The 16,312-nt window shown below is 46.4% G+C and overlaps 1 long non-coding RNA gene across 1 annotated transcript in view; it reads left to right on the forward strand.

Moving 5' to 3' along the window:
- The first annotated feature begins 1,502 nt into the window (after positions 1 to 1,502).
- The window catches only part of LOC120638242, a 69,793-nt gene continuing 54,983 nt past the window's right edge, over positions 1,503 to 16,312 (forward strand). The window contains exon 1 of the long non-coding RNA XR_005659802.1: positions 1,503 to 1,622. This is a non-coding gene — a long non-coding RNA (uncharacterized LOC120638242). The remainder of the gene's footprint in view (positions 1,623 to 16,312) is intronic.

The raw sequence follows: 16,312 nt of genomic DNA on the forward strand, positions 1-16,312 counted from the left end.
AAAACTGGGTTGGAGGGAATCAAACCTCCCATTGAAGGAAATGGCAAATGAAACTTTGGGCTAGAAGGGGCAGGGAGAGTTAAGGGAGATATTTTCAGGGGAATTGGGCTTGAGGTTTGGCCTTTTGGCCACTGAAGCCACAAGTCCGTGTACCCTGCTTTGTAGTTGTGCATTCCTGCACTGTTGCAAGTTATTGGTTGCTCATCATCAGCTCCAGCCCTTCCCTTTTCAGGACTCCAGAGGCCCAGGTATTTGCTGCTCTGTGGCTGAAGGTGATTGAACATCACACTGGAGTAGTCTTTGGGCTGGGCTAAAAGAGAATGAACCACTGGACCCTGGCCAGAGTTCTAGTCCCGGGCCATCTAGCTGTCAGCTGGTGGGTTTTCCATGTGCTGTGTGACCTTGGGCAAGTCGCCTCACTTCTCTGTGCCTCAGTTACCTGATCTGAAAAATGTGAAATGAGACTGTAAGCTCCTTGTGGGACAGGGACTGGGTCCAGCACAATTTGCTTGGATCCATCCAAGTGCTTAGTACAGTGTCTGGCACATAGTAAGCACTTACGGAGAAGCAGCATGGCTCAGTGGAAAGAGCACGGGCTTTGGAGTCCGAGGTCATGGGTTCAAATCCCAGCTCTGCCACTTGTCAGCTGTGTGACTGTGGGCAAGTCACTTAACTTCTCTGTGCCTCAGTTACCTCATCTGTAAAATGGGGATTAAGACTGTGAGCCCCATGTGGGACAACCTGATTCCGCTGTGCCTACCCCAGCACTTAGAACAGTGCTCTGCACATAGTAAGCGCTTAACAAATACCAACATTATTAACAAATACCAAAATTATTTTTTATTAGTATTATTATTAGTGGTATTGCAGTGGATGCCTTTATATCTAATACCTGAGCCCTGGAGAGAAGGGGCAAGGAGTCCCCAAGGGTGAAAGGCCGGGGCTGCCTTATGTCCCTAACCATGGTCACATTAGCCCCCTCCTGACCCCCAGGCTCCACTGTCAGTCAGCCACTGGTATTTACTGAACACTTATAATGTGCAAAGCACTGCACCAAACACTTGGGAGAATACAATACATTAGAGTTCGTAGTCACAATCCCTGCCCTCAAGGAGCTTAGCATGTAGTCACCGTTTCAGTGGGGAAATCCTGGAACGCTGTCTGTGTCAGGAGGTTAAATCAGCTGTTTTCCATTGACATGTTCGCTGCTACCGTTACACCGTGAAACATCAGCCCTCATCTTCAGAAACACTTACTGAGCCTTAGCCTGCTGTGTGTACAGTGCTATACTCAGTGTTTGGGAGAGTGCAATAGAAGCAAAAACCACAGTCTCTGTTCTGAAGGGACTTGGGATCTAATGGTTAAAAGCCAGGTCCCTTTAAGGAAAGGTATGATCTTGTCCTATTTGCAACAAGGCTGGCACCACAGGAGTGGCCCATTTTGCAATTCTCCCTTCTCATTTACTAGCTGCTCTTCCAGTAAAGAGGAGGGACGACAGGTTTTTTGGCTTTTGCTTTTTTTTTCAAGCCTGCTTCTGTTTAAGTCCATGAACCTTGCTGCCAGTGGAAGGAGGAGTTGGATCTCTTCATTCTGACCTATCAACTTGGGAATCTGATTTCCAGGTAAGGATATATTACTAGTATGTATGTATATTTAAACAGTTCAGTGGGATTTCAGATATGAGAATAGGGATCTTCTGCCAATGGTTAACACAGCCCACTGTACACAGTAGACAGTCCATAAGTATTTTTGATTGATCTGAATCTCAGAGCTGAAATGGGTAACGGACTTCGGCCAGTAACTCTGATTCTCCTTTGGATTTATGCACTAGCTTCTCCCTCCGTGCCTGATTTAGTTATACTCTTTTTGCCCTGAGGTTTAGCACAGAGTTAACTGTTCAGTAAATGTCATTACTACTATTACCACTCCTTCTAGGCCCAATGGGCTCCACATTACGACTAGGCTATGGGACTCCTCCATAACTAGAGCTGAGGCTTCTGGTTTAGCTAGAGCCAGCATCAGCTTTCAGCCCCATCCTGTCCTGATGCAGTGGGGCCTGAAGAAAATTAGGCTCTGAGAGGCTGCTGGGGGTCGGTCCCCCAGGGAAGAGTCCCACGTGATCTAGGAAGGTGGTCTCCATCCCAGGGCCAGGTTGAGCCAGGGCAGAAGACAACCCTCATAGGGTTGGACTGAGCTAAGATACCCCCTAGGAAAGTAGCAAGGGCTAATGGAAAAAGCAGCGGGCTGGGAGTCTGAAGGCCTGGGTTCTGACTCTAGTTCTGCTGCTGGTATTCTCTGTGCGTCAGGGTCCTCACCTGTAAAATGAGGTGTAAAATTCCTGCTCTCCCTCCCTCTTTAGATGGTGAGCCTCATGTGGGACAGAGACTAATATTTTGTACTTCAGAACTTGGCTTAGAGCTGATACTGTAACTTTAATACCACTGGCTTTTTAGGGCCACGAGAGAAGGGCGAGGCACAGGGATTGAAATGTCATCCAGATGCAGTGGCTATGGGGCTTGGTCTCAGTCCCTCCTGTTTTGTCCTGGGCACCGAGTCATGCAGGTCAGATAGCACATCCCCAGAAGCCCTACTAGCCCAGACCACTCATTCGTATTGGGATGATGCTAGTCACTGTGACTCTTGCCTGCCCAGGCTGGACCTGGAATATTCAGTCCATCAATCGATCAGTGGCAATCTGGTTGAGCTGTAAACCCACGTGGATAGTGATTGTCTCTATTGCTGAGTTGTACTTTCCAAGAGCTTAGTAGAGTGCTCTGCACACAGTAAGCACTCAATAAATACAAATGAATGAATGAATCTGGTTATTCCTTCACTAAGTGACGTGGTCCAGTCTAATGCACTGCCCCTGGGTTCCCTCAGCTAAGAACATTACCTGGTCTTGGGAGTCTTCTATCAGGGCCCGTGAGAGTAGTTACACAGATGAGGGTGTTTACTTTCTTATTCCTTGGTTTCAGGCAGAAAGCCAGTATTCTTCATAATATTATTTTTATTATTACTATTATGAAGGAGAATATCAATGGTATTTGAGTGTTTACTGTGTGCAGAGCACTGTATTAAGTGCTTGGGAGAGTACAATGCAACAAAGGTGGTAGACACTTGCTGTGCTCACAACGAGCTTCCAGTCTTCAGGGGAGACAGATATTAATATGAACTCCAGTTCATAAATGTTGTGGGGCTGAAGATGGGGTGAATACGAAATGCCCAAAGGGTACAGATTCTAGCACATAGACGACAGAGAAATATCTTGAATTTGAAGAGCGCTTATATCTTTCCAAAGTACTTTAACATCATTTCTTTAAAAATCTCACATCTCGTTGAAGAAGCTGGTATTTTCCCCATTTTACAGAGGACAAAACTGAGGTCCAGAGAGGTTAAGTGAATTGCCCAGTACCACCCACTGAGCCTGTGGCAGAGCTGGGCCTAGGTTCCAGGGTGTCCTGGTTTCCACCCCTTCTGCACTTTCTATTAGGCTACTTGGGCTTAATTGGCATTTCCTGAGATATGAGGCCTGAGGAAACCAAAAGGACGAGGAGCCTTGCCTCTTTGGACCCCAGAAAGGCAAGACGATTATTTATTGCCTGTGCCAGCAAACTCTGGCTCCCATGGACTTCCCTGAGAGATTTGCACAGTGGGTGAGCAGTCTTACTATCATCTGGCCTAGTGGATAGATTACAGGCCTGGGAGTCCGAAGGTCATAGATTCTAATCCCATCTCTGCCACTGTGTGACGTTGGGCAAGCCACTTCATTTCTCTGGGCCTCAGTTAGTTCGTCTGTAAAATGGGAATTGAAACTGTGAGCCTCACATGGGACAGGGACTGTGTCCAACCCAATTTGCTTTTATTCACCCCAGCGCTTAATACGGTGCCTGGCACATAGTAAGTATTAAAAAAATACTGTTATTATTTTTATTATATTATTATTACGGCTACCTTACTGCTAGAGGCTCTTGTTATATCCCGGCTAGACTACTATGTCAGCCTTCTCTCTGATCTCCCTTCCTCCTCTCTCGCTCCGCTCCAGTCTATTCTTCACTCGGTTGTCCGGCTCATCTTCCTTCAGAAACGATCTGGGCATGTCACTCCCCTTCTTAAACAACTCCAGTGGTTGCCTATCAACCTCCGCTCCAAACAAAAACTCCTCACTCTAGGCTTCAAGGCTCTACATCACCTTGCCCCTTCCTACCGCTTCTCCCTTCTCTCTTTCTACCGCCCACCCCTCACGCTCCGCTCCTCTGCCGCCCACCTCCTCACCGTCGCTCGGTCTCGCCTATCCCGCCGTTGACCCCTGGGCCACGTCCTCCCGCGGTCCTGGAATGCCCTCCCTCCTCACCTCCGCCAAGCTAATTCTCTTCCCCTCTTCAAAACCCTACTTAAAACTCACCTCCTCCAAGAGGCCTTCCCAGACTGAGCTCCTCTTCTCCCTCTACTCCCTCTCCCGCCCCCCCTTCACCTCTCCGCAGCTTAACCCTCTTTTCCCCTCATCTCCCTCTGCTCTTCCCCCCTCCCTTCCCATCCCCTCAGCACTGTACTCGTCTGCTAAACTGTATATATTTACATTACCCTATTTATTTTGTTAATGAAATGTACATCACCTTGATTGTATTTAGTTGCCATTGTTTTCACGAGATGTTCTTCCCCTCGACTCTATTTATTGCCATTGTTCTTGTCTGTCCGTCTCCCCCGATTAGAGTGTAAGCCCGTCAAAGGGCAGGGACTGTCTCTATCTGTTGCCGACTTGTTCATTCCAAGAGCTTAGTCCAGTGCTCTGCACATAGTAAGCGCTCAATAAATACTATTGAATGAATGAATTATTATTATTTTCCAGGGGTTCCAGCTTGCCAGTAATTGAAAGTAAGATAATGCAAGCATTCAAGCATCCACCATGGGTAACAGCTGTCCCCCTTATGCTCCTCTATTAGTTATCCAGATAACAAAGTTTAGGATCGCCTTCTGAGGAGAAGAACACAAATTGTGGGGGAGGGGGAAGAGTGGCTGGGGAAAGCTGTGCAAAAAATACCAAGGGATTGATCTGTAAATGGGATCTGACACTTGCATTTGTGGGCAGGGAGAACATCTCATGTTTCTGGTGTACTTTCCCAAACATTCAGTACAGTTCACTGTCTATTGGACCTTCAGTAAATACTATCACTACTACTAGTCGGTCACTGAGAAGGGAGACCTCTCCAGAGCCCCTCAAGGAAATAGAGGGGATGAAGGCAATTTTTAGATGTGAAATGGAAAAATATGTTCTAGAGTGAAAGCCCAAACCCTCACCATTTTTTTTGAGGTGTTTGTCATGAGCTTACTAGATAGGCACTATTCTAAGAGTTGGGATAGATACAGTGAAGCAATGTGGCAAAGTGGAGATAGCATGAGCCTAGGAGTCAGAGGGTAATGAGTTCTAATTCCAGCTCCACCACTTGTCTGATGTGTGACTTTGGGCAAGTCACTTCACTTCTCTGGACCTCACTTACCTCATCTGTAAAACGGAGATTGAGATTGTGAGCCCCACGTGGGACAGGGACTGTGTTCAACCCAATTTGCTTGTATCCACCCTCAGCACTTAGTATAGTGCCTGGTACATAGCAAGTGCTTAACAAATACCACAGTGATTCTTATTATTGTTATAATAGTTAATCATGTCAGACACTGTCCCTAACTCACATGGGGCTCACATTTTAAGTAGGAGGGAGAATAGATTTTGAATCCCCAATTACCATTTGAGGAAAGTGAGGCCCAGGGAAGTGATTTACCCAAGGTGACACCAAAGGTGAAGCTGGGATTGGAACCCAGGCCCTCTGGCTCCCAAGCCCGTACTCTTTCCCCTAGGCTGTGCTGCTTCCTAGAGCCAGAAGTGTATTAAAGTTGAGGACTTTATAGAAGAAGTCCAGGCACACACTGGCACACAGGAGATAAATACAGAGTTTCAGTTGCACTAGGTGACTGCAGTCTACAAAGAATGGAAGTGAAAGAAATACTTTTTGAGCTAGCGGGAGCCTAAAGAGGGGGTCAAAGCAGACAGCAGCTGTTTACCCTACCTGATGGGGGTGTTTCCTGTCTCTCTCTTTGAATAAAAGCAATTGTTCAGCTTGAGTTCTCCTTTCATTTGACACCTGGAATTGCTGTGTGGTCTAGTGGAAAAAGCACTGTCTGGGAGTCACGCGACCTGGGTCTGCCACTTGCCTCTTGTGTGACTTTGGGCAAGTTACTTAACTTCTCTGTGGCTCAGTTAACTCATCTGTAAAGTGGGGATTCTACACCTATTCTCTCTCTCTCAATGGCATTTATTGAGCACTTACTGTGTGCAGCACACTGTACCAAGCACTTGGGAGAGTACATCATAACAGAGTCGCTCTCCTACTTAGACTCTGAGTCCCATGACCTCTTTAACTTGTATCTATCTCAACCCTTAGAACAGTGTTTGACACATAGTAAGCATATACTTAAGCACTTAGCACAGTGCTCTGCACACAGTAAGCACTCAGTAAGACTGACTTTACCAAATAACCCTGAACAGTGAAAAGCGCTGAGGTATTATGGCACCCCCGAGTGGTAGTCAATGTGTACAGGCTTCAACGAGCTTCACTGTGAAGTGACGTCTGACATGACCTTTCTGATTCTTGAGAGTGAGATAAATCGCTTACATTTGAGATTTTGGTCAGAAGTCTTAAACACTAAACTTCCTAGTGAGCAGAAGGCCCAACTGACCATACCTGATAACCCTTTTCCCAAGCTGTAAGCAGATTAAGCCTTCTCCAGGGCGCACAGGAAAGATTCTCACCCCTGTTAAATTCTGGGTCTCCCAGGTTTATTTCCCCAGAATATTAATCAGTCATTCAGGGTTATTGATTGTGCTCCTACTGAGTTTAGAGTGCTTGTCTAAGTGCCTGCATGGGCGAATACAACAGGATCAAAGCACTTATTCCCTGCCTTCAAGTACCTCATAGTCATATTTATTCATTCAATCATATTTATTGAGCACTCACTGTGTGCAGAGCACTATACTAAGTGGGCAAGTACAATATAACAATAAACAGACACATTCCCTGCCCATAATGATCTTACAGTTTAGAAGGAGTAATGGAGGTATTTGGTGATATTTAAGCGCTTACTATGTGCCAGGCACTATATGAAGCGCTGGGGTAGATACAAGCAAATCCGGTTGGACATAGTCCCCGTCCCACATGGGGTTTACACTCTTAATCTCCATTTTACAGATGAGGTAACTGAGACACAGTGTAGTGACTTGTCCAAGGTCACACAGCAGACAAGTGGCCAAGGCAAGATTAGAATCCAGGTCTGTGTTCTACCCACTAGACCATACTACTTCTCAATCTAATGGGGGAGACAGATGGCCAAAAATTATTTACAAGTAGAAGGAGCAGGAGCAAGAATGAGGAAAAAATAGATATAAGTGCCTTTGAAAGAATGAAATATGAAAGTAAATATCTGAAAGTACATTTTCATATACATAAGTACCAAGGGTGGGTGGATGTTGGGTTGATATTTCTTTGAATTGTTGAGAATTAACTAGGGAAGACTTTCTGGAGGCAGTGAAATTTTTAGGAGGGCTATAAAAATGGAGAGAGCTATAGTTTGGCAGGTGTGGTGGGAAGTTTCTGCCTAGCACAATGGCGTGTCAAGTGCAATTTTAGCTGGAAAGAAATTTGGAGAATGGAAAGCTAAAACTAAACCAATCAATCAGTGGTATTTGAGTGTTTACTATGTGCAGAGCACTGTATTAAGGGGGAGAGTACGAATCCACTACACACGTATGAAAAGCGATTTGGGTATGTGACTTGAAGATTTTGATTAAGCTACATGTATCTCATAGTCTGAGGTTCAGAAAGGCAGGGGCTTATTGTGTGGTAAGCACTGTTGCAAGCAGGGAGCCCATGCTGCCCACACCTGAACCTTTATCCGTTTCCCTTGGCCTGGAGAAATAGCTTCAGGGGGTGCAGGTTTAGGTGGTTCAGTGGAAAGAGCACAGGCTTGGGAGGCAGAGGTCATGAGTTCGAATTCCAGCTCTGCCACTTGTCAGCTGTGTGACTGTGGGCAGGTCACTTCACTTCTCTGTGCCTCAGTTACCGCATCTGTAAAGTGGGGATTAAAGTGGGGATCCTCACATGGGACAACCTGATTACCCTGTATCTACCCCAGTGCTTAGAACAGTGCTCTGCACATAGTAAGAGCTTAACAAATACCAACATTATTATTATTATTATTTAGGGGCAGTCATACCTAGAGGCGGATGGTGAAGGAACTCTGGGGTCCTGCCCAGTGCTCCAACTCTGTGCCGGTAGGCAAGTGGATGGCTATTTGTCCAGTTGTCAACTGGTCCCTCCTCTATGCAGTACTGGTTCAGCACTGGACACTTTCATGCGTAGTACTTCGAGCATGCTCTACCTTGGCTCCTGTCACCCTGTGGCTCAGAGGCAGTGCCTGTGTTTATGAGCATCTCCGTATTAGTGCTCTAGGTATGGTAGTCTTCCTTTTCACGTGCCTTCCTGATGCTGTCTCAGCATGAGTACTTCTGTTGCCTCTGGGACAGAAGATGGCGGTCACAGAGTCCGGCGGTCATTTCCGGTAGCCTTGGGTGCTCTCCGTGACCACCCTTAAGCAGGTGTGGCTAGGCTCGTCTGGGTAAAGAAAGGCTCAATACTTCAATAATACTTCTGTGGAGGGCCTACAGCATCTGGAGCACCATACTGGGTGCTTGGGAGAGTACAATAGATTTACTAGACCCAATCCTCGACCTCAAGGAACTTACAGTCTAACTGAGTAGACCCAGTAAAATAAACTGCAGCTAAGAGGAAGAAATAGGGCTTAAGGATAAGTACAAAGTACTTTGATTTGGGTGGAGGTATAAAGGGGTATACATCCAAGTGCTTAGGTGGCAGGAAAATGGTGAGGAGATTCTCCAGAGGAGACGCCATCCTAGCCCCGCACACGGGCCACAACCACTCCTCTCTAGGAAGAGGACGTGAATCACTAGTTCGTGCTGTTCTTCCTGGGAGGGTTATTAGTTCTCTTCCATACCAGTCCTCCAGACTGTCTGCTGTTCCCTCTTTTCACAAATGAGGACCCTGAAGAAGAGGAGAGAAAATAGAGCAAGTCGGGAGCGAAATCAGGATCAGATTGAGCATTCCTGACTGTCTGGGCTGGGCCCCAGGAGCCCTCTCAGCTTACATAGGTGGTCTGGGCAGTGGATCCCTCAGGGAGTCTGGGAGCCTTACTCTGCTAATGAGCCCCCAAGGCCAGCACCCCAACGAGGAAATTCATTCAATCATATTTATTGAGTGCTTACTGTGCACTGTATTAAGAGATTGGGAAAGTACAATATAACAGTAAGCAGACACATTCCCTGCCCATAACAAGCTTACAGTCTAGAGGGGAGGCAGACATTAATATAAATAAATGACAGATATGTACATAAGTGCTGTGGGGCTGGGAGGAGGGATGAATAAAGGGAGCAAGTCAGGGTGACACAGAAGGGAATGGGAGAAAGGGGGGCTTAGGAAAGGCCTTTTAGAGGAGATATGCCTTCAATAAGACTTTAAAGCCGGGGAGAGTAATTGCCTGTTGGATTTGAGGAGGGAGGACGTGGGCGAGGGGTTGGCACGTGCCACGTCCCCAGAGGATGAGCCCTAGAGCAGCCCAGTCTTCCCAGCCTTGCCTTTCTGAGTCACGGTCACCAGCTCGGATTGTGTATTCAGTCTTGACTGCAATTGTGGGACGGTGGAACACAGCATCCTTAATGCCCAGGGAGAGCGGGAGATGCTTATGAATCAGACTTCTGCTTGTCTAGCTGCCTCAAGGTAGACAATCTGCCCTTCCTTGTCCCTGGATAGAATTTTAAGAGGCTGCTAACCTTCTTCCCTCTTCCAACAGAACTGCTGGATTTGCTTTTTAACCTTTTTGGGACCCTGGAGAAACTAGAAAATGCCATCTGGCATAGATTAACAACAGGCCCTCCTTCTCTAATTTTTGAGAGTCAAAGAGCTCCTTAAACCCTTGAAGGAGTCAAGGTATTGGGTTTTTTCTATTAGAAAACCTCTATTGTTTTCTCCATATTTCACAACTAAATGCCTGCTCTATTAGGGTGATCTATAACAATGGATCCCTTCTTGCTCATCTGGGCCAAGGGCTGTAGGCTTGATTGGCTCAATAGACCTGCAAGACTTGTGGATGGTCTTATTACTTGTGCTCTAGCTAAGTCTTTAGGGACCAGGAGACAGGCTGGATGACAATGAGGACTTCAACTCTTTGGGTTGCAGCTGGTCAGCAAAAAGGATTTTCCATTTTTTGATAGCCTAGACCATTCCCCATATTCGCAGTGTATATTTTTGACATTCCTCAGTCAATCTGTGGTATTTATTGAGCACAGAGTGCTGTAGTAAGTGCTTGGGAGAGTTCAATGCAGTAGAGCTGGTAGGCATGTTCTCTGCCCTCATTGTTTAAAGAGGAATACAGACATTGAAATAAATTTGAGATAGGGGAAATGGCATTACAGACGGAGGAAATGGTGTTGCATAAAGATATGTACATGATGCTAAGGGAATGGTGAAAAGGCACTAAAATTTCAGAAGAAAGGAGGCATTTCTCACTATGAGAGCTGAACCAAAGCTTAAAGGGGCTAGTCTCCAGTCAAGATCCACAGCCTCTTTCTACCATGGTTCCAGCTTCAGACCCCTCTTATTGGCAGTGCACCTCAGTTCATCTCATCCATGGACCCTCAGGCTGGGCTGGGGCGGGAGGGTAGACCAGTGCTCCTAGCCTTCTGGCTTATTTCTCTTCTGGTTTCTGCTGGATTGAATGCTCCTTGATCATGGCCTGGTGGAAAGAGCTTGGGACCAGAAATCAGTAGTCTCAAGTTCTCTAGTTCTGATTCTGCCATTTGCCTGCTGGTGGGCTGGGCTTATATATCCTTGGACAAGTCACTTAACTTGGCTGCTGTAAAGTGGAGATAAAATGCCTGTTTCTCCCCACTTCTTAGGATGTTAACCCCATGTGGGACAGGAACTCTGTCCAATCTGATTATCTTGGATCTATCCCAGTGCTTGACACACAGGAGGGAGAAGCAGCGTGGCTCAGTGGAAAGAGCACGGGCTTTGGAGTCAGGGCTCATGAGTTCGAATCCCAGCTCTGCCACTTGTCGGCTGTGTGACTGTGGGCAAGTCACTTAACTTCTCTGTGCCTCAGTTCCCTCATCTGTAAAATGGGGATTAAGACTGTGAGCCCCACGTGGGACAACCTGATTCCCCTATGTCTACCCCAGCGCTTAGAACAGTGCTCGGCACATAGTAAGCGCTTAACAAATACCAACATTATTAGGAAGCACTTAATAAGTACCATTATTATTATTTTTATGTCTACTAATTCTGTTGTACTCTTTGGAGTGATTAATACAGTATCCTGCACATTGTAGGGGGCTCATAACTGAGCCTTGAGGCCCTTACAGTGAGAAGGTGGAAGGCAGAAGAGGAGCCAGTGAAATAGGCTGAGAAGGAACAGTCAGAGAGATAGGAGGAGGACCAGAAGAGGATATATCGGTGAAATCAAGGTTAGATAATGTTTCCATGAAAAAGGGATGGTTCACGGTGTCAAAGACAGCAGAAAGGTTGAAGAAGATTAGGATAGAGTAGAGGCCATTAAATTTGGCAAGAAGGAGGTCATTTGGTGACCTCAGAGAAGGCAGAGTGAAGGGTGGAAGTCAGATTGCAGGGGCTCAAGGAGAGATTTGAGGAGCAGAAGTGAAGAGAGTGAGTGATAACTCGCTCAAGGAGTTTGGAGAGGAATGGTAGGCGGTTGATAGGTGATAACTGGAAGGTTCTGCGGGGTCAAGGGAGTGTTATTTTTAGGATGGAGGCTACATGAACAGCGTGGCCTAGTGGAAAGATCAAGGACTTGGGAGTCAGGAGACCTGGGTTCTAATTACAACTCCTCCACTTGTCTGCTGTGTGACCTTGGGCAAGTCATTTACCTTCTCTGTGCCTGTTACCTCATTTGGAAAATGGGGATTAAGACTCTGAGTCCCATGTGGGACGTGGACTGGGTCAACCTGATTATGTTGTATATCTTCCCCGGCACTTACTACAGTGTCTGACACATAATAAGCATTTATCAAATACCTTTTAAAAAAAGATACCTGTTCTCCCTTGTCTTTAGACTGAACCCCATGTGAACCAGGGACTCTGTCTCACCTGATTATCCCATATCTATCCCACTGCTTAGAACAGTGCTTGACACATAGTAAGCGCTAAACAAATACCATAAAAAAACAATAACCAAAAAAATGAACAAGTTTGAAAGCAACTTAGTTTTGTGACCCCCTGAGCAGACTAAGCCCCCCTTTTCCTCAGCTCCCCCCGCCCCCATCACCCTGACTCACTCCTTTTGCTCTATCCTCCCTCCCTGCCCCACAATACTTCGGAATATATATGAATATATCTATGATTCTATTTATAATAATGCCTGTTTACTTGTTTTGATGTGTATAAATCTATAATTCTATTTATTTATATTGATGCTATTGCTGCCTGTTTGCTTGTTTTGATGTCTGTCTCCCTCCTTCTAGACTGTGAGCCCACTGTAGACAGGGATTGTCTCTTTGTTGCCGAATTGTACTTTCCAAGCACTTAGCAGAGTGCCCTGCACACAGTAAGTGCTCCATAAATACGACTGAATGAAAGAATGAACGAAAGCAGTGGAGTGGGTAGGAAGGCCGACGGTACAGAGCATTTTTCTAGTGTCAGCAATGCTGGGACCAGGGTGGAGTTGTCTCTATCTGGGGCCCTCCCAGAGTTTGGGAAGAATTACTGAGTGGTTGAGTGGAGCTAAACTGGGAGGAAGAGTTGGAGGCTCCCACAGTCCTTTTCCCCCCTGCTCAGCTCAGAGAACTCCAGGACCAACAGTGGGCCTCTGCTGACCCATGAGGCAGGAACCGAGCATTGCATGCCACTGGAGGATCATTTTACCTCTTTAGACACTCGGAGAAACCAGGAGGAATCAAGAGTCCGTGGCAATCAAATCCGTCCCTTCCAGGCTTTGCTTTGGTCGGCGAGGTCCCCACAGACCCATGTGCCAGATCACGTGTCTCTGAGGGTGAGAATCCTGTCGGGGAGACAGTGAGACGTAACCCGGGACATGTCCCTGGGGAAACCAGAATTCCACACCCTGGAAGGATATGACTGGTATTTATGAAGTGCTTGCTATGTGCTAAATGCTTGGGAGAGATATGACATAATCAGATTAGTCATGATCCCTATCCCACATTTTTCATTTGCTCATTTTACAGATTAGGAAATTGAAGCCTCAGAAATCTGTGACTTGATAATAATGACACTTAATTATACTGATGGTATTTGTTAAGCACTTTGTATGTGTCAAGCACTGTTCTTAAGTGCTGGGGTAGGTACTAGTTGATCAAGCAGGACACAATCTCTGCCCTACATGGGACTCACAGTTTAGGAGGGAGAACAGAGACTGAATTCACATTTTACAGGTGTGGAAACTGAGGCACAGTGAAGTGATTTATCCAAGGTCACACAGCAGACAAATGGTGGAGCTGGTGGTAGAACTCAGGTCCTCTGATTCCCCAGCCTGGGCTCTTTCTACCAGGCCACACTGCTCCTGTTAGCATCCCTGTGGTGGAATTGGGACTAGAATCCAGGTGTCCTGAGTCCCAGGCCCATGCTCTTTCCATTAGGATGTGCTGCTTCTCAAGAAATGTGAAATTAGGGACTTTGTTCTGGTCCTGACTTGTGCCTTTTGCAAAATCTGGGTTCAAGCTTTTTAGAACAGTGCATTATGCTCAGTAATACCATCCCTACTGTGAGATTAACTTGGTTAGTACAGTGCTCTGCCCACAGTAGGTTAGTCAATGATACCAGCAACTGATTAAACTAGTGGAGTTTTGTAAATCCAGATCAGAGGAGCCTGTGCAAAGCAGGCAGTGGGCTGGGCTATTTATCCTTGTCCGTCCCCTGGACTGGTGGCTTTATGGGCTCTACTTAGCCAGCAGTTGAGGAATTAAGGGGTGAATGTTCACCCTGGAAAGAAACACGAGTGATAGGATGAAACCTGTTGGTGACATAACTCAGGAGGTCAAGTCCCAGCTGAGAGGCTGGAAACATCCCCTTTCAGCCATGTATTTGGCTCTGGTGGGAAATCGGTATGCTGCCACCTTCAATTAATCGTCCTGAGTGTTTACTGTGCGCAGAGCACGGTACTAAATGCTTCGGAGAGAGAAATCTGATAGAGTTGGTAGATACAATCTCTGGCCTCAAGACATCTCCTGGAACTTCTTCCTGTGTCTTTCCCTCCCTTTGCCCAACTTGGCATTCGGGAGGTTTTGTGAACCTCAAATCTCACTGAAAGTCCGTTTCCCCAGCTTGGATTTCCTCCCTCCAAATCGGCCAGGCCGTATCGGACTTCATCTCCAAAGCCCTCCTAAATTGTCCCCATCTAAGCTGGACAGCCTATCATTTTTGGTTCCCTGAGCAGCCCGGCGGAACTACTCTGCGGCCACCCCAAGCCCCCCAAACCTGAGGGGGTGCCCTCACTGAGGTCATCCTCCAGCCAGGTAGAAAAGGCCCAGAAGTGAGATGCCAGAGTCCCTTTTAGCATAGCTCTCTCTGGCCAGAGCGTGACCTCAGTGGTTTGGAGGGAGTGAGCAGGCTTCAGAGGTCTTGCAGCAACCCCTTGCCAACTAAGGACCCTGGCGGTAGGGGAAGAGGGACATAACTTTCAAACGTTTGCCATATGGGCAGTGGCAGAGTGTCTTGCCATCTTGGCCTCCCCTGTGGACTCTTTAGGGATGAGTAGTAGGGCTGACCTGGATGCAGCTGAACTTTCCACCGTTGTCTGCCCCTTAGTGGAGAGCAGCCCCCGAGGATTCCCCACCTCCTCATCTCTTTTGTAGTAAATTTATGGGCTCCCTCCTCAGGCAGTGCTGATACACTGTTGCCTTGAGTGCCTTGGAGTTGTGACGAATCTGTAGGTGTTGGGCATATGGATGTGTGGGGTGCTGCTCTATGCCACAAATGCATCACATAGCATTTTGAAATTATTCTCATCATTTTGGATTGAGCTAGAATTGGAGGGTGAGAATTTTTGGTAGAAATGAGCCTGCCACTTCCTTGACCATCTCTGGGACTTGTGAACTAGCACCTTTTATCAAATGCTCCCCAAGCGCCTAGCCCAGTGCTCTGCACACAAGAGGTGCTCAGTACATACTGACAAGAATGTACATGCATCCTTCGTTAGTTTCACAGGTAATTTTGCAGCTTGTGCAGGAAATCAGTGGGGATAATTGGAGCCTTGTGTTCTGGAGGCATGGAGGGAAAGGTGCTCTAATGTCACCAAATTAGTTGTCATTTTGGTGTTTTTTCAGCATCTCCCACTGAGTGGCAGCATTAACCTACACAAATTGCTAATATTTGCAACCTCCAAAATGCTATCCATTTAATGGTTGGAAAAGCCTGTAATTATTTCTCTAGCTAGTTGGAAGGAGTAATATTATGGTTCAGAGACAGGCTTTCAAAATGTTTGCAAAATTGAATATTTATGACCATAGTTAGGGTTGTGTGTGTGTGTGTGACACAGAGGGAGAGAGAGAGAGAGAGAACATATTTTTTTCAAGAGATTTATATCTTTCCACAAATAAACACATTCTGCTTTCAATATAGGCAGCTGTGTTTCGGCTAATGATCATTTTACCTCTTTAGAAGGAATTATACTGCATTATGATCCAACACATTGCCTGCCTTGGAAAAAACAAATGAGATCAGAGAGATTCAAGCCTCTAATAATATCATATTTCTCCAAACATCCGCTTGGATACCAGAAAGGTTGCAGTTTGGGTGTCTCACCTCATTTCAGTGCTCTCCCTCTCTGAGTAATGTGAGTGAAGAGTGATAGGAAGGAGAGGCTGGTTAGGCGAGAAGCCTTCTGGATTCCAGTCCTGGGTCAGTAACTACCGTTTTCTCCACTGAGGTCTTTATCATTTAGCCAGAACCATTTTGCAGACAGTCTGCTATGTGCTTCATTATGGGTCAAAGGCATGGGATGGATTTTTCAATTAAATCATGTACTAGACAGGATTCAGCTCCCTTTCAGACTCAAACTGCTGCTGATAGGAGATCTGGGAATGCATTAAGTTGTTTTAACAAGATGGTAAGTTCCCCAATAAATTGTAAACTCCTTGAGGGCAGGGATCATGTCTACCGACCCTACTGTATAGTACTCTCCCAGGCCCCCAGTATAGTACTCTGCTCACAGTAAGTGCTCA

Source organism: Ornithorhynchus anatinus, chromosome 1 (genome assembly GCF_004115215.2).
Source record: "Ornithorhynchus anatinus isolate Pmale09 chromosome 1, mOrnAna1.pri.v4, whole genome shotgun sequence".
Classification (NCBI taxonomy): domain Eukaryota; kingdom Metazoa; phylum Chordata; class Mammalia; order Monotremata; family Ornithorhynchidae; genus Ornithorhynchus; species Ornithorhynchus anatinus.